General features: G+C 33.6%; 1 pseudogene; it reads left to right on the forward strand.

Annotated features, from left to right (window-relative positions):
* Nucleotides 1-3,184: 3,184 nt before the first annotated feature.
* On the forward strand, nucleotides 3,185-21,325 carry LOC126835699 (uncharacterized; annotated as a pseudogene).
* The last annotated feature ends 210 nt before the right edge of the window (nucleotides 21,326-21,535 follow it).

Genomic DNA, 21,535 nt, shown 5'->3' on the forward strand with positions numbered 1-21,535 from the left:
TATGTTATGCCATTTAAAAATCCCCCTTTTCGGCTTGATTGGAAAGATTGGTGATGAAAATTTTCAAAATATTGAAAACTGTAGTAGTATATTATGTACCTAAAAGTTTGTGGGAAAAAAAATTCAAAGAAAATTAGTGTCTCAAGTTAGTTGGATCGCCCTGTATGTACATTATTTTGTTTATCTTGTCCGGGTTTGGACCTAAAAGTCAATAAACCCGACACCGGAGTCGATGTGCTTCATAATAGTGGAATTTTGTGGGGCAATACCAGACAAAACTGAAATTATCTTAAGAAAGAAAAAAATGATTGTATTACCTTCGTAAAAATCATCCTGTAGCTGTCTGTCCTTGTGTATATTATGTTGAATCGTTTTGAGTAATATTCTTAACTCAGCTTGTAACTTGGTTGTTTAATTATAACAAACGGTTAAATTGAATTATTATAAATAACCCGTGGAAGACCGGGGGAATACCGGTCATCTCTATAAATATGATAGCCAACATTTAGGATAAGCACATCATTTTGTTAACTGTTGTTACCAAAACCCAATACCAGATGTTTCAAAAAACGGTAAACAACTTTTTCCCTCCAAAAAATTACCATCAATATTGTTATCCCGGTTGATGTGAAATTTTTCCAAATTGAAAATCAACACTCGAGGTGAGAAATTACATTTTTTTTTTTTCTGTATAGAATGTTTCAATCGTATCAAAAACTTACAAGAATTAAATTATTGCGTTCTCATAATCTACCTAATTATTATATAGCTTAGGTACATGTTTTTTCCTATGTCAGGTAAAAATACAACACGATTTGCCGATTAAAAATGTTTCCACTTCTACAACAACATGCTTCTCTGATAAACATTTTTTTTTTTTTAAATTATTGTGGATTATGTCAGCAGGTAATTTGATCAGCAAATATATTTACATCGTTCTGCTCTTGGCGGGTAAATTCAATAGTGCCATTTAACTTTATCGTTTACCCTCCAAAACACACTGCAACACCATTTATGAATGACTCTGTATATATTTATAACACACCTATATATATATATATATATATATATAATAAATAGCTTTAGTCTTTAATATGTTCGGACAAAACGTATCTACAATTTAGTGGAGAAACGACTTTTGTAAAGCTGATTTATTAAACGTACAAAACGCTTGAACAACGAACCCGAGTCGCATAAATAAGATTACCGGTCGACTTACAAGTATATATTTTACTTGTCGGTTTTGTCGTTCGCTTTTAGCCGTAGCTAAGTTAAGTTGAGTGAACGAATCAGACTATTGTTTATAATAACGCTACGGTTTGTCGTAGTGGGTACTTATTCAACAGAGCTTTTTAGTAAGTAATTGCTTGCTTTTCGGCGTCGTCACCCATAAATTAGGCCAAACCATTGGATTGGCCCAAAACGGATTTGATTGTGTTCGCTGTCACTTTGGGCAAATCGTACATCAATTCGCTTTATCTAATTATTGTCTACACTGTGGCCGTTCATTGTGAATGGGACGGGGGGGGGGCACTGTTGTATGTGTACATATTAAAACCATGTAATTACCGTCGTGACTGACAAATAACGTCCGCCAATGCTCCAATAGAAATACATTTATTACGCTTTGATTAAAAACCATACAGTCAGTTAAAGCTCGCGGCCACCACGCTCTGCTGCCGGAGTTGTGTATTATTCGAATATTATTGGCAAGTGCGGTTTTCAAGAGTAAGTCAATTTTAGTAAACACAATTTAAGTTTTGTTTTTGTTTGATAAAAAATTATTTAAAAAAAAAATCTTTCACATGAAAATGTAGACAAACAAAATATACAACAAATATAAGACATAATTTAAAAAATTTCCTTTCATCGTGATGGATTTAGTTGCCTGTTTTTTTTTTTTTTTTGCTATAATCTGGAACAAGTATTGTTGCTGTTCTTCTTGTTTAGTCAGAACACTATTAAAATTATTTACATAAAAATATATTTATATCCGAGTGGAAAAAAAAAAGTTTCGTGATAATGCAATTTTTTAAATTTTGTACGGTGTTTGTTTGCAGTTTTTGATATATTTTTTTTTTTTTGACTAAATCAATTTTAAAACAGTCCTAACTTTTAAACTCATATAACTTCGAAAACCATTGTAAAAAACTGGTTATCGACCAGTCAACAGTTTTAGTGCATTATTCTCAGTTAAAAATGTTACCGTTTAAGTTACAAGAGTTGCTATTAAAAAACTAAGTTGGGAGGGGTGGAAAAAAAAATGAATGAAAAATTGAAATCACACTGTACAAAAACATTTTGAAAAAAACTGTTAAATTTCTTATTAAACCCTTTGAGATATTGAAGGGTTCACGATAAAATAGTTACCCTGTATGTATTACTTATAAAATATAAATAAAAAGGTACTCACATAGATATTTTTCTTGCTAATAATTATATTTGTTATAATAGTATGACTATTTATTGTTCTTTATTCGAATAAATTGTTATTTTAGTTTAGCATGGAACATGCTTTAGCCTTGGCCCCCTAGCTGGAAAACGACACAAAATAGCGTCACGAAAGTAGCGCGAAAGTGGCGCGACTAGTGGTTTTTTTTTTTGTATAAAATGTCTTGAGGCAAGTCTTTTAGGTTTCAGACAGTATTATTGTATAATAATAATTATATTCAGTGCATCAAATATCTAAATTGATTTCATTGTTGTATAAACTTATCGTTTACTTATTCACAGCCATATTTACAAAAAATACATAAATTGATATACATTCATAATGTTTAAAGTTAGCCATGAAAGGTACAAATCCCTATTATATCCCTATCCCTTTACAATAGCTTGCGTACGAGTCCGCAACCACAGGAGATATTTTATCTCTAAGCTCTTATCTCTCTTGTCTCTTACCTTATCAGACATTTTCGTTAGGTTTTTCAACTGTCGGTTTTTCCGGTTGTGTGCCCAAGTAAAGATAAAAAATATGAAAAAACTACTTACAAAAAACATTCGGTCACAACATAAAATTAAGACTACACCGTCATTATATGTTGCAAGGAGATAAGGAAATAATCATTATTCAAGAGCCAGAAGAATAAAGCATGTTCATGTTTTATAATTTTAACCGTGAGGCTTTATTAAATTGACTGTAACTATTTAAATTTCAAATTTTTATCGAAGGCTCAACCAAATCATGATTGTCGCTGTGTACACACTGTTGGCCGCCTTGTCTTCTTCCCGGGGGATCTTGTACAACGTCCTGGTCAAGGACAGCGATTCTGCCGCCTCGAGCGACCGCTCGCTGTTGTTCGCCCGTTCCGCCAACAAGATCATCGACATGTACGTGGGATCCCGGCCGGTGGTGCTGTTCGCCGACGAGGTCGTGCGCAGCGAGCTGGGCCAGCAGCTGTTGGCCGGGCTGGCGCACCCCAGGCTGTTGTTGGTGTCGCACGGCAACCTGTCGCTGGCCAACGGCCTGATCGTGTACCTGCAGGACGACCGGCGGCGGGTGGACTACGCGCCGGTGTTGAGCAAGCTGCCGCTCAGCGACCACTCCAGGCACATGATCCTGTGGGACGGCGCCCGGGCGAACCTGCACCACATCCAGGTGATATTCGAGAGCTTCTGGCAGTATCAGCTCATCGACGTGGCCGTCATGGTGCCCTTGCAGACCGGCAGCGTGCGGGTGTACGCGTTCAACCCGTACTCGGAGTCCAGGTGTGACCAGGCCGGTCCGCCGATCATGATCAACGTGTGGCACGCCGGGTTCAACGTGTGGATCAAGAAAACCCCGGTGTTCGGGCTCGACAACAAGCTCAGAGACTTGCACAGGTACGTTTCCCCCAAACCTAACCTAACCTAACCTCCCAAAGGTGTACCAAAAGACATGCACATGCAGCAATGTCAAATTGCTAAAATCCTTCTAGCATCTTAGATGAGAATCCGTGTAATTCCCCAAAAGACACGGAATAAGAGATTTGTCCACCATTGTAATTAAATTGTTATCCGTGAACATGCGAAAAGGAGGTTTTTGCTCATGATTCTGCTGATGAATCAATCAGTTCATATTCATTTATTTATTTATTATGAACATACGGGCTAAGTCCTTCTGGCACAATTAACGAGTAAACAACGGGTATACACTTGCATTCAAATATTATCCAGAAACAAACAAATGTAGAGATTACAAAATGCTGAAATATGAATTTATAAGTGGTTAAACAAGAAAGGTGTTGGCATTAGACATCATATGTCTTATAGGCTCATTTAACAAGTAATTGGTGGTACATAACGGGATATGAAAATTCGTAGTGGAACGAGAGGTGCGTCGTGGAACTTTAAAATGTATACAGGACTGTAAGGTTGGAGAGTCTACTCTACCAGTTAACAGTCCTTTCGAGAAATTTGCACCCATAATTCGCCTGCGCTCCACTAATGAGGCTAAACTAACTACCAAGTCTCTATACCGTAGAGATAGTTATAGTTTCCCTTCATTAACACAAAAATCCCCATTATCGACCCTTTCCCCACAGAAACTGGAAACTTATTATATTTTTTGGGTTTTTTTTTTGGACGGTAATATGGATTTGCTCGGAAAATTGGACTGATCGCAGGATTAGTGTGTTCCTATAAAATCAGGAGATTGACAACTGAGTCTGCTACTGTTATATCGAATCAGCAAGTGTGAGTTATGTTGCTGGCCGGTTCTCTTCCGAGTCAATCTATGCCAAATCACCCGATGCGAGTGCGAGTGGATTTTCTAAATGCCTTAAGTTTGTATATCCTATGCAGATAATTCTATAAAATCGAGAAGTGAAGAAAACAATTTTTAAAAATTTGTCTGTAAATTAGATCTAAATCATGAAGTTTGAAAAATTCAAGTTCTTACGGCTCCCAGTAAAAATAAGTCTCTGTTACCAAACTTTAACTGTATTTTCAATATACATCTAAATAAGTGCTATGTAATTTCAGAATTTCCAGTTCGAGCCCTAAAAAGTTATAGGCCTTAAATATAGCCCTTTTAAGTGAAATGCCAAATCTTGAAACTACTTGTATATCATAAAAAAAGAGTCATGAATCAAAACAGTATAGTTTGATGTGTCAGATTAAAAAAGAATCATTTCACACTGATTAATGAAATTTCTAAAATTTTGAATTTTTTTTCAATTTTTAGCTACTTAGATCTAATTCTTCTTCTTCTTTAAGTTCCTATCCGTTTCGGATGTTGGAAACGTTATTGAATATTGCTTCTTTTTCTAACGATGAACGAAATAGTTAAATTGTTGTTGTACTAAACTAGTCCCGGAGATTTTTTAACCAAAATATCCTTCGTCTACCAACACTTCTCTTGCCTTTTATTTTTCCTTGAAGCATAAGTTGCAACAATCCATATCTTCACTATGTGACCCAGGTATACTAATTTCCGTGTTTTTATAGTCCTCAGTAATTCCTTTTCCTTTTGCATTCTTTGTAGTACAAACACGTGGATACTCAATCTGTCCATGAGATATTTAGGATACGACGGTATAGTCACATTTCCAATGCCTCAATTTTCTTACTTAATGTTTCAGTTAATGTCCATGGTTCGGCTCCATATAATAAATTAGGGAAGATGTAACATCTTAATATTCTAATCTTAGTGCCCAGTGAAAAATCATGACATTAAAATATCTTAAATTTTTTTTTACAAATGCACCTCTGGCCATCTCAATCCGGCATTTAACTTCTATCCCATGTTCTTAGTCCTCATTTACCCGTGTACCGAGATAGCTATACTTTTGAACCTTTTCTATTTGCTGTCCCCTAATTAATAGGTTTTCTCTTATATTTTGTTTTTTTCGAAATTACCATATATTTAATTAAAAATTAGTGACCGCTAGGAAATTGAATAAGAACAAACCGAGTGCGTTTTAGTATAATGTATATTATTTTCTGGTACATTATATTTTTCAATAGGCTTAAAATAGTTGTGGCAGAGCCGTTGTGCGTTCGATTGGAATATTTTATAATAATAATTTTTCATTATTATTATTTTTTTACGTGCTTCGTTAAACCGTGTGGTAAACTATAATACGATTTTATAACAACAACTCCGGCTAATGGTCAAAATAAATATTAATGGGTTCCGTCGGTTATGCAACAGACACACAACAGGTGCTGTGCATTAGTCAACGGGTTTGACTGGCATAATCCACGGTCGGTGTTAAAGAATTCTAATAAATATCTTCATATTTCTATCGCTAGATTACAAAATTAAAATGCGCCATTAGAGAGAGAGAGAAATACATTAATTAGGCAGACAGCAAGATTTCAGTCTGGTTATCAATTAACTTTTGAAATGTGCCACTTTTAAAACGCTTATTGTGCTATTTATTAGATACAATTTATCATCACAACATTATTAACATAAATACAATTATTTTTTACTAAATAATTAATAAAAGAAAATTCGTTCGTGCAACGTTGGGCGTTAATATTGTCTTGTACGCAATTGTATCACATACAATATACACACACTATTTTACCTGACCAACCTAACGTAGAGCAGAGGTCTTTCAAGATCTGTCTAGTCAGCAAATGCCTAATGTTTAAGGACTACACCACAGCCAACTGATACTAACTCACACTAACCTATAATTGGCCAGTGACTACTAATTCGATTGTTAGTCGGATTAGAAACTATATCTATATTATAATTAAAGTTGGACTAGTGGGTATAATATAAGTTTTTTTTAGACATCCTTGATATTTTTTACAAAAGGGTTTTAGGTGATTGTATGACTTATAAAATTAAGTTAATGTTGTATAATAGTTTTTTTTTTAATGTAACATTATTACATTAAAAACAAATAAATAACTAGTAAAAACTTACACATTTTTCCAATAGAATATATTACATATTTATTCAACAAAAAATTATATGTATATTTATAATTATTTTTTTTTTGCTTTAAGAAATTACTCTATTGTTAAAATATTTAAACATTTTAATTTGCATTTAAAGGAATATTTTGAAAAGGAAATGATTTTCTTAATCATCAATTGGGAATCCGTATATTTTTACCTGTTAAAAACATAATATCAAATAAAATCAGTATTTTAATTGTGTGCACCAATTGTGGCTAACTTTATCTTAGAATTAAATGTTATAGCTTGATCGTTCTCAATTGAAATATTTGATTTATAAAATCTCTAAAAACAGTTTTGGTAATGATATACTCGCACATAAAATAAATAATTTAAAATGTAGCCTTGTAAAAAAATGATCTTGAACATTAAAAACTATTTTAATGATTCAATATAAATTTGAAACATAAGTAGATAGATCTCAAATGTTGAATAATAATAAAAATTACGAAAATATTAAATGCTCACCTTTATGGTAACACATTGGTGCGTGAATCATCAATATTAATTGCCTTAATAGTTGTTCTGTGACCTACAGTAAAATAATAATTTTGTTATTAAATGCTTGTAACATAATTCATCAAAGTTGATTGTTTTCAATTTATTATCAAAACTATCAAACATTAGGTACAGCTCACTATTGATGCAAACGTCAATGATTCAAAATAAATTTGAACATTATTAAACGCCTACATGCTGTATGACATCAGATATAATAAGATGAGAATAGGAAAAATGCTTTTATGGTAGAAAAATAAATCAATAGTAGTAAATTGTATTAATAGTAAAACGGAATGTCTGCGTTCGCATAAAGATACACATAAAGGATTTATATAACTTACCTATTGTGTATTCATTTAATAAGTCCAAAGGGGGATCGTTTAACATGTCTTCGTGGTCATACATTTCAAGTACGATTTTGAATGAATTTGTGTGGTTTTTCAAACTTCCAACATACCAACCGACATCATCGATTTCAGTTTTAATGACTTCAACAAGGTTTTTCATATGTTTCCCTTCACTGTTATCAAAACGTTCCATGTCAATATGATATCGGATGTTATTTAATTTCATCGGCTCGGAACACAAGTCATAAAGTTTATCTATCAGCAATCTGTCGGACGTTAAATGTAGAATCTCTTTCTTTGGCAAATTTATAAAATCGCCAATCCGGCCTGACACATTATCGAGATATTCTTGTACACTTGTGGGAAAAATCTGATACTCGATTAGGCACTTGATATGACCAAGTAAAATAGTTCCATTTGTGTTCAATTCTGTCTCGTATAGTTCTGCTCTTGTTTCTGCGTCGCCGAATTTAACGTCTCCGGGATAATATAATATTTTTACACCCATCAGATATGTACCCACACGCATAAGTACAGGATATAAGGCCGCGGCGAGTACATGTTGTTGAAAGGAAATCACATAGTTTTGGTCGAATATAGTGTTAACGTTTATGAATAAATCGTATACAGTCGCATTATGTCCGTTGGCCAATTCATAATTTGTGACTACATTGCGGATAAGTGAGTCCATCGTTTTGTCTACACTCGATTTAGCAAAGTTTTCGTAGATCATGAGACCGTTGAAAAGCAAGTTGTTGGGGTGAAAATTCATGTAGGAATTATCTCCGCCAGTTGACACGAACATTTTTTCCAGCCGTTCTTTGTTTTCGTTTAGCATCTTCAATAATTTTTCGTTGGTTTTCAACGTCAACGGCCATTTCTCAGCCAACAATGAGTTAATTTCTTTGAATTTATCATCCGTCGGATGTTCGTCCCGATACATACTGTACACACCGTTACCACATCCGTTTGTGTTAACGAACTTGCATAGAGAATCTATCATTTTTGAATAATTATATCTATATCCCCTGATATAACAAGGCCCCGAGGCCACTTCACCATTTGTATACAGTTCACTAGCCGTAATCAATGTATTTCCCAGTATTCTGTTTAAGTACAAATTAATTTGCATTAAATCTTGCGGGGGTTTAAAATTTGTTGGTGTCATATCTTTAAGACTTTTAAGCATGAACAAGATGATGTTTCCCTGGGACCGAAGCTGTTCATCATACATGTTTATGTCATCCATATTAGCATTATCCGCTGTAGTAGAGCCACAACTGTAGTCAGGAGTTACTCGAAATTTATTTTCGAAAAACCTTCCGGTTAATTTTAAATAATATATCATATACCTTGAGTAATAACAATGTTGCTTATTCGCATCTTCCGTAGAATCCGAACTGCTGATGGATTGATACATGGACACATTGTATAACAATATCAATACAACTACAATACAATTCATTTTAAATTGCCTTAAGTACAATAATTAAAAACTATTATATTCTCCACAACGTTTAACACGTATACAACTTAATGTTCCACTATTCCACTGTTGGAAAATGTAATACTTTTAGTGTGTAATCACATGTGTGGCTTTACTTATTGGTATGGTGCTCAGACATTGTCTGTCTAAACATTTGTGGAAGCCCGTTGCAAAAATTTATGTAGAATTACAATAGCAATAATAATACAATTATGTGTAAGAAGAATTCTATCTCAGCTTTATTGTATACAATTCCGATGTTATTATCTGCTAATGAAACAGTATTTTGTATGTTTTTAATAGTTTGTATATGAAAAATACGGTGAATTAATACTGAAAATAAAATTCTAATCAAATCAATGCCTTTTTAAATTATTAAAAAAAAAATTTTGCTGTTATTTTTAATCTTTTTTTCCCGTTTTATTACAAAACGGAGTAAACTCAGTTAAGAGTATCCACACTACAAGCGGATACATAGGCACACATATGTCTTATTACCGAGTAAATGTCAATTTAAGTATACCCACATTTCTAATTTTCTGATTTAAACATTTTTTTTGTTTGAAATCCAAAATATTTTACATTTTTTTTTTATTTACAGTGTCATTACTAGTAGTTATAGCCTATATTTATACAAAATTTAATACATTTTTTTAAAAACCTATTAAAATAAATAAAAGAGTGGAATCAAAAAAGGCTGTAAGTGCCAATCGACGAGGAATATTCTGCCTTATTGCGTTACATTGGCGTTGGAACATATACATATTTTTTGGCTGAATAAATAATTTTTGGGAAAAATGGCACTTGAAGCCTTTTATGATTCCACTCTTTTATATACAGGGTGTATCAAAAATATTGGTGGGGTTTCAAACGGCTATAGGTTGTGAAGTATTGGACCTACAGCGCTCTGGTAGGGCTTGAATGAAAGAGGGAGTTGTCAAGTTTCCAATGACTGTAAGCGAGCAGATCAAGTTTAAAGAATTCGAGGATATTTTTCATCGGAGTGGTTGGTGAAATGTACACCGCGAGTCGATAAGCGGGCATTTTTACAATGATACAATTGGGTTGATTTTTAATTCGATATGTTTGAATTTATTTTGTATTTTTTCGATTGATAATATATTGTATTATTATTAGTGTGTAGATAACCCGATTATGATGATAACTTGCTTAGCAACGGACAAATCGGAATTGCCTGGACGATAAATAAACTATAATAATAATCATTACTTTAACGTCTACCCAAACGATAATTTTGTTTTAATAAAGTTTAGTGATTTCTTTAATTATTTTTTTTTAATGTGACTTTTCAAATGAATAAAGGCGACCGAAATAGGATTATGTTTACTAAAGACGACAGAATTTTCGCAAACGGCTGCTATCGAAAAATTCCATTTGTCGACCATCTATTTGAATGTATGTTTATATTATTATTATTATTATCTTTATCTCTAATCTCTTATCACTTATCTCTAACCTCTTATCTTTAATACCTTATCGGATAATTATTTATCAGTCCTTCCATTCAAAAAACAACCGCTAGATCACGCCACACTTACATATTTTCTACGGTAACGTTCAGCGTGATGCACAGATTTTCCTATTGACCTCCTATTTCCTATTGCCAATAGACATTTGTGACACTGTCTGCCCAGCAAATGCCTAATGCTTATAAGGACTACACCACAGCCAACTAATGTTAAATAACACTAGACTATGGTTGACTAGCGACTACTCATTAGAATGTGACCGGAATTAGACACTATATTTAATTATATTTATAGTTGGAATAGTGGTTACAATATGTTTTATAATATTATTTTTCTTTACAATACGAATACCGTAATATAATATGAGTACTAATTTTTTGTAACAAAAACTGTACGTTGTTTTTAACTCAATAGTTTTTTCTTACTGTCTCAACATATAGGTAATTATGTGACTTGTTAAATGAAGTTAAAGTGTAGAATAGTTGTATTTATAATTACATTATTATAATAAATCAAATGTATAGTATATATGTGTAAGCTTTAATGAACTATAGTTCATTTAAACTTAAACATTTTTTCAATAAAATGTATTACATATATTTTATTCAACAAATAATTATATACAGACATATATATATATATATATATATTTTTTTTTTTGCTTTATTAAACTTATTATACAAATATGATTACTCTTATGTAAAAATACTTAAACATTTTAATTGAAGTTTTTAATATTTTCTTATCGATAAAAGTATTCTTAAAAGGAAATAATTGTCTTAATCATCAATTGTGCTGAAATTATCGTACTGAAAATTTCTACTGGCCGATAACCACTTTTGAATAACTATTCATGCGGGTGAGTACAATTGCAGCAAATTATTCCTAATTTAAAAAAGTAATAAAATGTATTATACGTACCATTGAAGTTTCAAAAGTTAGTATAGCTCTGAAAATATTTTTAAATCTACATAGAATCAATTATTTTGAGAAAAAACGGTGTAGGGCATTAAATGAATCATCCGGTATTTTTGCTATTGCAAGTTTATAAAAACAGGCTTCCACAAATATTGAAAAAAATAGTGTAACGACCAAATAAGTAAAACTTCACATGTTTTTACGCAGAAAATGTACCATATATCCTAACAGTGCAAAATTGGAACATTAACTTGTATACGTGTTAAACGTTGTGGAAAATTTAAAAGTATTTAATTTTTACTGAAGTCAAAACGTGTAATGATGAACATTTCATTTAAAATAAATTGTATTGTTGTTTTATTGATAGCGTTACATAATGTTTCATTCATCAATACGGATTCTACAACAGATGCGCATAAGCTACATTGCTATTTCTCAAGGTATATGCTATATTATTTTAAATTGACTGGAAAGTTTTTCGAAAATAAATTTAGAGTAACTCCTTACCTAGGTTCAGATTACGCTGCAACAAATAATGCTCATATCGATGATATAAACATTTATGATGAACAGCTTCGGTCCCAAGGAAACATTGTCTTATTCATGCTTAAAAAACTTAAAGATATGACACCACATTCAAAGCCACCGCACGATTTAATGCAAATAAATTTGTACTTACAAGGATACACAAAAAATACATTTAGTGTAAAAAATCCTGGTGGCGCAGAGCCATGTTATATCAGAGGGTACAGATATTATTTCACACAAATAAAAGACTCACTATGCAGTTTTATTAAGACTTGCGGTTGTGGTGATCCAGAACTGAGTATATATCGGGACAAACATGCAATAGATGATAAATTTAAAGAAATTAACTCATTGTTGACTGATGGATGGGCTTTAAGTAAGAAAGACAATACACATATATTGACGATTCTAAGCAAAAATAAAGAACGGCTGGAAAAAATGTTTGAATCGACATTCCCAGACGGATCCTACAAACATTTTCTTCCCAGCAACTTGTTTCTGAAAGCACTCATGGACAACGAATACTATACTGTATCGAGTGAAGCCAAAACGATGGACTTACTTACTGATGATATTACTGTTGACAAATCTCAGCTGATACGTAGTGTATTTACAAACTATAAATTGGCCAACGGAAATAATGCAACTGTATACGATTTATATTTAAACGTTATAACTATAATCGACCAAAATTATGTAATTTCCTTTCAACAACATGTACTCGCCGCGGCCTTATACCCTGTATTTATGTGTGTGAGTACATATCTCATAGGTTTTAAACAATTATTTTATCCTGGCGATAATAAATTTGGCAACGTTGAAACAAGAGTAGGACTTTATGAGTCAGAAAAGAATACAAATGGAACTATTTTACTGGGTCATATAAAGAAGCTAATCGAGTATCATATTTTTCCCAGTAGCGTACAAGAACATCTCAATAATGTGTTTACTGATATAGCAGCTTTTATACAATTTCCGCAAAAAGCGATTCTACATTTAATACCCGACAGAAATTGGATAAATACACATTTTGACGTGTATTCCAAGCCAATGGAATTAAATAACATACGATATCATATTGATATGGAATTATTTGATATATGTGAAAAAATAAAAATGTATAAACTTGTTGATGCCATCAAAGGTCAAATCAGTGATGTCGGTTTGTATGTTGACAGTTTGAAAAATCACATAAATAAATTCAAAATGGTACTGGAAGCGTATGACCATGAAAACATGTTTAATAAACAACCATTGGACTTACTCAACATGGAGAAGATAGGTAAGATACTTAAAAATAACCTACATGTCAGGAATGTTTGTAATCAATCGTTTATTTATTTATTCATGCAAACGTTTTACTTTTATTCATATTTACTACAACTGATATTTTTATTTAAAAATAAAACATTAATTTCGTCTTGTACCGAATGTTAGATATTTAATAAAACAATCATCAATTTTAACTTTGATGGATTATGTTATAACTATGTAATAACAAAACTATTATTTTATTTTAGGTCACAGAGCTATTAACAAGATAAATACAACTGATAATACACCAACGGCACAGTTAATCACAATATAGATGAGCATAAAGCATTTAATTTCTTCAATAACAAATGTAGTGCTATATTTTTTTTTTATTAAACAGTTAGGATCTAGATGCTTATTTGCCCAATTTTAATTTTATACACTTTAATGATGAAAATCATCTGTTTAGGATCATCTTTTTTGAACGCTTCCTTTTGAGTATTTATTTTATGTACGAGTGTTTTGCCGTTAAAAATTGTTTTCGTATAAAATAATGATTTTAACTGAGAAGATTTTTAGGTCATTACGTTTAATTTTATGGTAAAATTACCTTTGCACAAAATTAATATAATGATTTTATTTGAAATTATGTTTTTAACAGGTAAAAAAGTACAGAGTCGCAATAGATGATTGAGAAAATGATTTCCTTTTAAGAATATACTTATACATATATCAATAATAAAGTAATTAAAACGTAAATTAAATTGTTTAAATATTTTCACATTAGAGTAATCATATTTGTACAACAACATTAATTAAGCAAAAATTATATACATACATAATTATTTGTTGAATAAATATGTAATATTTTATATTGAATGGATGTGTAAGTTTTAATGAACGATATATTTGTTCTTATTGTAATAATGTTATTACAAATAAAATTGTTATGCATTTTAACTTTATTTTATACGTAATAACCTATAATCCTTTTTTAAAGTATTCTTTCTATGCATTAATTAGAAGACTATTTAATTAGTTCTAAAAATAAAGAAACGATTTAGGCTGGTGTTTTTTATGGTAGAACAATATACGCCTAAAATGTATGTGCTTTTACGAAGATGTTTTTTTTGCTATGTTTTTATCTAATAAATTTATGTTTATTTAAAACATACTACTCATATGTAAAACATAGTATACTTATTACAAAATAAAGAAAAATAATATTATCAAACATATTATAACTACTTGTCGAACTTTGACTATAACTAGATAAAGTTTTTCTAATGTGGCTATCAGTCGAATTAGTTTTTGTGGGCCAATTATAGTCTAGTGTGATTTAGTAGTACGTGGCTTAGTGTAGTCCTTAAGCATTAGGAATTTTGCTGACTAGACACACCTTTATAGATTTGTGTTCTACGTTTGTAGATCAGGTAAAATTGTGTGCATGTATGTATATATGTGCTAAATATATAAAAAAATCACATCAATGTAAAAACAATACATACTCAGCTTTGCATCGAAGCTAAAAAACATTTTTTATAGATTTGGTACTCATATTAGTACCGCGTGTTACTCGATTTAAATTCAGAAGGTATTATAACAACATATTTTAATGGGCGCGATCCTCTTCCGCCAAAACCGATCCTTTCCTTTAGCTGACCCTCGGTATATATCGGGACAAACATGCAATAGATGATAAATTTAAAGAAATTAACATCATTGTTGACTGATGGATGGGCTTTAAAAAATAAAGACAACACACATATATTGACGATTCTAAACAAAAACAAAGAACGGCTGGAAAAAATGTTTGAATCGACATTCCCAGACGGATCCTACAAACATTTTCTTCCCAGCTACTTGTGTCTGAAAGCACTCACGGACAGCGAATACTATACTGTATCGAGAGAAGCCAAAAAGATGGACTTACTTACTGATGATATTCCTGTTGACAAATCTCAGCTGATACGTAGTGTATTTACAAACTATAAATTGGCCAACGGAAACAATGCAACTGTATACGAATTATATTTAAACGTTATAACTATAATCGACCAAAATTATGTAATTTCCTTTCAACAACATGTACTCGCCGTGGCCTTATACCCTGTATTTATGTGAGGATTTTTCCTATGTATTTAATAGAAGAATGTTTAATTAGTTCTAATAAATAAAAAAATGATTCAGACTGGAGTTTTCTATGGTAGAATAATATATGTCTAAAATGTATGTGCTTTCACGAAGATGTTTTTCCTTGCTATGTTTTTATCTAGTTAATTATTGTTTATGATTTATTAAAAATTACACTACTCATATATATATATATATATAATATAGTATCTGTATTATAAAGTAATGAAAAATAATATTATAAAACCTATAATAACTACTCGTCTAATTTTAACTATAATTAGATATAGTTTCAAATTCTACTAACAATCGAATTAGTTGTCGCTGTCCAATTGGAGTCTAGTGTGAGTTAGTAGAGCATGGATTTAGTGTAGTCTTTAAGCATTAGGGATTTGCTGGCTAGACACACCTTGAAAGACCTGTGCTTAACGTTAGGTTGGTCAAATCGAATAGCGTGTGTGTGTATGTGATATTAATATGTTATGTGATAGCTATTTTGAAATAATTTGAATAAAAATTTGTTTCGATAAAAAACTAAAACTACAATTTTTTTTTAATTGTAAAATTTTTAATATTGTAACAAACAACACTCGTAGGTATTTGTCGTTTGTTTACATTGCTACAGTATAACTTCAGAAAAATTGTTCAAACAATTAAATACACAACGGACAGAACAAAATATGAAAACAACTTGTTTTTGCCAAAATACAATAATACAATTGAAACTTTATGATACCAACAGGCATTTGTCATTTGTTTACATTCCAACAGTCGTTGTGAAATAGTCGAATAGGTGAATAAAGTTACTGATTAAACACTAACAAGCTCTGCGTGTGTAGCGAAATCTACACCGGGAAAAAACATTATTATGATATAATAGCTATTTTGAAATAATTGTAAAAGCATAAACTTATTTTGATTTTAAATGGTAGTAATGGTTTTAGGGATTCTCCACTCATAACGTTTTAAACGTGTACCACGAATTATATCCACTCGTTTTCATTGTATTTATACCAACAATATTTTATAGAAATCATTTATTATTATTCATTACAGATGGGGATTTCCTATATTTTCTGACCTTTGACTAATAAACTCCTTGAATTATATAATTATATGAAAACAATCAACTTTATTTTCATGTTGTAATAAGTCTATTACGCCATAATCCATGTATTATACCAGGTGATCCATCTGATATTATAAGACGTTTATTTTCTAGGAAACTTCATATAGGGCACTGCATCGACTAATATTAATTAGAAAATTTATTATGGTACGGTTTTGGCGGAATAAAGCCACTACCATTTTCTTACTTAAATTTTATTTAAATAATAGCTAACAAAAAAAAAATTAATTTTTTATAATTGTAAATGTTATTAACGTCAAAAACAACGATATCGTCTATTACCAGCAAAAGCAAAGTTGTCTGGGAAAATACTGTAGAGCACTTAAAGCCTATTGATAAAAGTGTCATTTTTCAGCCGAGGCTGCAACCACGATAGAACATTTTCATGTCGCGTTGAAGTACCGAATATATTTCGAGATAAATAGGTTAGGTTAGTTAGCGAGTCACACAAGTCGAAAGGTTACAGACAAATTCCAGAGTAAAAGTGACGAAAGAAAGTAGTTTTTATACTGCGTAAAATACAAAATAAATTAAGAGCCCAAATTCTATATGTTAAGTTACTTTTGGCCAGATCGTATAAAAAAATATTCCATAAAGCTTCCAGTTACAGCATATAGCCAAGAAGATTAAAAAATTACATACAATCAAATTTCTGGCTAATATTTTTTTTTAGTGTTTTCATAAAATCTGGCTTGAATAATTCGACCTGTTAAATTACATTGTATTTATCATTTAGTTCTAATTTGAACGTTGAACGTACAACATATCTCCTATCTGATACTGATTCGTTACGCTTTTTTTCGGTTATGCACCACAGCTAATTAACACCCCCAACCCCAGCCCCATTCCCACGCCCAACCTCATCTTCATCCCCATTTTTTTTTTTTGATAACGCTTTTTTCGGTTATGTGCCAGAGCAAAGACATGAAAATATCAATACTTCTTACTTAGAAATGTTTTCACTCAAGTTAAAGTAATATAGTTAATGTGATTATTGTATGTTTGTCATATTTTTAATTATATTTACAGGTGTCCGTTAAAGTGTCTGGGCGTGCACAGGCCGCCGGTGTCCACGGTGGTGCAGACGCCGACCGGTTGGGCGTTGACCGGATCCGGTTTGCGCGTAGTCCGGTTCCTCCAGCAGCAGATGAACTTCACCGGTATGGTGTCTGTGGTGCAAGGCCGCATGGGACCGAACATGGCCACCGAAACGCCGCTGGCCGACGACGGTGTCGGCTCCGTGGTCGCCGAACAGGTCAAGTCGCGCAAGGCCGACTTGGCTTTCGGGCGGTTCACCCGGATGTTCGACGGCGAGTCCGAGGTGGACTTCATCAGGGAAGACCAAATGGACTGCTTCACCTGGGGCCTGCCCAGCGGCATCGGCCGTGACCCGTCCGCTTGGCTCGACTACGTGGTGGAATTCTCGCCGGTCACTTGGCTGCTGATCGTCGGCAGCGTGGCCGTCGCCGCCGTCGTCGTGCTCGTCCTGTCCCGGCAGGCGTCGACGTCTGTGTTCCGCGACCGGCAGTCCGTGTTTTTCTACGCGTTCGGTACGTTCATCGGCGCGCCCGTCACCAAAGCCATTGGGCTGCGGTGGCCGCTGCAGGTGTTCCTGTCCAACTGGCTGCTGTACAGCCTGGTGGTGACCAGCGCGTACCAGGCGTACCTGGGCAGCCTGATCACCATCCCGCAGGCCGAGCCCGAAATCGACGACCAACAGTCGCTGCTGAAAACCGACCTGAGCCTGACCGGCCGCCAGCAGATGTACTACCTGATCAACTCGTCGGCGGGCTCGGGCAACGATTTCCAGGCGCTGCTCCGGCGGTACCACATTTTGCCGCCCGAACAGTTCGGCCACTTCGTCCGGCGCATCCTGACGGCCCGGGACTCGGCCGTGTTGGCGTCCAGGCGCGAGCTGCTGTACCACGCGGAACGGTACAAGCGCGAGTCCAACGACACCAGGCGGCTGCACGTGCTGTCCACGTGCGCGGTCGAGTCGTATTCGTCCACGTTTTTGTTGCGCAAGGGCTCGCCGCTCCGGCACCGGGTCGGCGTCATCATGTCGCGCCTGTCCGAGACGGGAATCATGCAGCGCTGGGACCGGGACAACGACGTCGAGGAGTCGATTGCGCACGGCCAAGTGTTCGCCGACACCGCGGTGTTGACCATGTCGCAAGTGTACGGGCCGTTTTTCGTTTTGTTTTTCGGACACTCGTTGGCGCTGTGCGCGTTCGTCGGCGAGACCGTCGCGTACGCTGTCGGTGGTTCGAAAACCCAGCCCAAATCAGTTCAGTTTCTATATTGAATGATATATGCAAATGGCTTCATGCAAATAGGCTCTAATTCCATAACGTAAAAGTTTTTCAGCCGAGTCTGCAACCACGAAAGAGCATTTTCATGTCTCGTTGAAGTACCGAATAAATTTAGAGTAGTGGTGAAATTATAGATAATGATATAGTATATTAAGTAGCAGTAACAAGCTATTATGTTAAAACATCCAGTTTCTGGCTTATATTGTAGTGTTTAATATTTGGCTTAAAACAGTTCATAGAGAATTTGGGCCCTTAAACTATTTTGAATTTATCATTTAGTTCTAATTTGAACGTTGAACGTACAACATATCTCTTATCTCCTATATCTTACCCCTATCCCCTACCCACTATGTCCCACCCCCTATCTTCTACTCCTATCCCCTACCCCTATCTCTCGCTTCCTATCTCCCACCCCTATCTTCAACCTCTATCTCCCACCTCCTATCTCTCACCCCTATCTCCAACCCATCTTCTACCCCTATCTTCTACTCCTATCTCTTACCCCCTGTAACGGGTTTGTAACCCTTTAATAAAGAACGCTTTTTTTGGTTATGTGCCAGAGCTAATTCCCATCCCCATCCCCATCACCAACCCCATCACCATGTGGTAACGCTTTTGTAAAGAACGCTTTTTTCGGTTATGTGCCAGAGCTAAGACGTGTAAATGTCAAAAAGCGTTTACACACGGATGGGGGTGGGAATTAACTCTGGCACATAACCGAAAAAAACGTTCTTTACAAAAGCATTACAAACGGAGGTGGGAGATAGAGGTAGAAGATAGGGGGTAGGAGATACTGGATAGGGGACAGGGAAAGATATAGGAGATAAGAGATATGTTGTACGTTCAACGTTCAAATCAGAACTAAATAATAAATTCAAACAGTTTAAGGGCCCAAATTCTCTATGAATTGTTTTAAGCCAAATATTAAACACTGTAATGTAAGCCAGAAATTTGATGTTTTAATATACTAGCGCTTGTTACTGCTTCTTAATATACTATATCATTATTTATAATCTCATTTATAATATTATTTATTATCTCGGTACTTCAACAAGACATGTAAATGCTCTTTCATGGTTGCAGGCTCGGCTGAAAAACTTTTTTTAACCACATCCGCAAGTGTCAATAAACTTAGCGAATTTAATAATATCCAAATCCTCTGATAACAATAGGCCCTAAGGACGTTTAACATTAAGCGGAATTTTTGTATTTCCCGGTATTCTATTTAAATTCAAATTAATTTGCATTAAATCTTGCTGTGGTTTGAAATTTAGTGTCATATCTTTAAGACTTTTAAGCATGTAAGTAGTAATAAAAAGGGGCTTTGCCGCCCATTTTTACAAAATTTAGTTTAACCTTGTATCTTGTTTAGTATAGAAAATTCTTTAGCAACATCGAGTGGTTTACTAAAAAATAAATGGGAGAATAAATTAATAATATTAAATAAATATATATTATAAATGTATATATTATCATTAATATATACAATATAAAAACATGTTTCAAATAAACTATAGTCATTTTAATACAATAAATTGTGTGTATAATAAATGATTATAATAATGAATTGATGATGATGAAAAATGATGTTTTTTGTACATTAAACTTTTGAGATTGTAAAACGCGTAACAAGACTTTTGATAAATGTAGCAACACATTATTTATTTCAAAGCGAGAACTTATGAGTGAAGCCGGTTTCATATAAAATGGTGATGGATCAAATGATGATGTCTCATGTTTTTATTGTCGTTAAGGTCTGAGATCTTGGGAGCCGGACGAAGAACCTTGGGTCGAACATGCGAGCTGGTCTCCAGATTGTTGTTAACTTCGAATAGTGAAGGTTTCACCTCATCACAATCGTTACATAATCATTTCTATAATGTTCGCATATACTATTATATAAGGTTATACAAAAATTGTTACTTATATTTTACTCATATTCCATGACCCAAATACATAATAATATTAAATTCAATACACTCCCATAATTAATATTCCCTTAAATTAATATATTCTACTGTGATATCTGCTGTACTCCAATGGTTGATCGAATCATCCCAAATCTGTCTTTTGGAAGTGCTTTTGTAAAGATACCTGCCAACATTTTTTTTGTGTTCTTGTATTGAACTTTGAATTGACTTTCCTCATTGCTTGGCGTTGAGCTTGCCATGAAATTGTAGATGACCCCAACATGAATAAATGTGCCGAAGTTGATCTCCTTGTTTCTAAATCTCCGGCATAATCAGAATCTGTGAATATTCTTAAATCTAAATTATTGTCAGATTTATAAACCAATCCGTAATAAATTGTATGTTTTACGCAACGCATAATGCGTTTGACCATTGATCAATGAGCATTAGTTGGTTTTGCCAAAAATCGTGACACAAAATTGACTGCAAATGCCAAATCTGGTCCAATAATCCATGGTACCAGTTTAACCTTTTTTTCAAACTTTGACAATAATACCTGTATTTTTGTTTTACTGGCTGACGCAATGAGACCATCATCAACAAAAATAGCCAAAAATTTAATTTTTCATT

The sequence above is a fragment of the Adelges cooleyi genome, unplaced genomic scaffold (genome assembly GCF_023614345.1).
Source record: "Adelges cooleyi isolate 19-005CV unplaced genomic scaffold, UGA_ACOO_1.1 ACOO_flye_CR_arks_rails_tigmint_CR_PRNA_1, whole genome shotgun sequence".
NCBI lineage: Eukaryota > Metazoa > Arthropoda > Insecta > Hemiptera > Adelgidae > Adelges > Adelges cooleyi.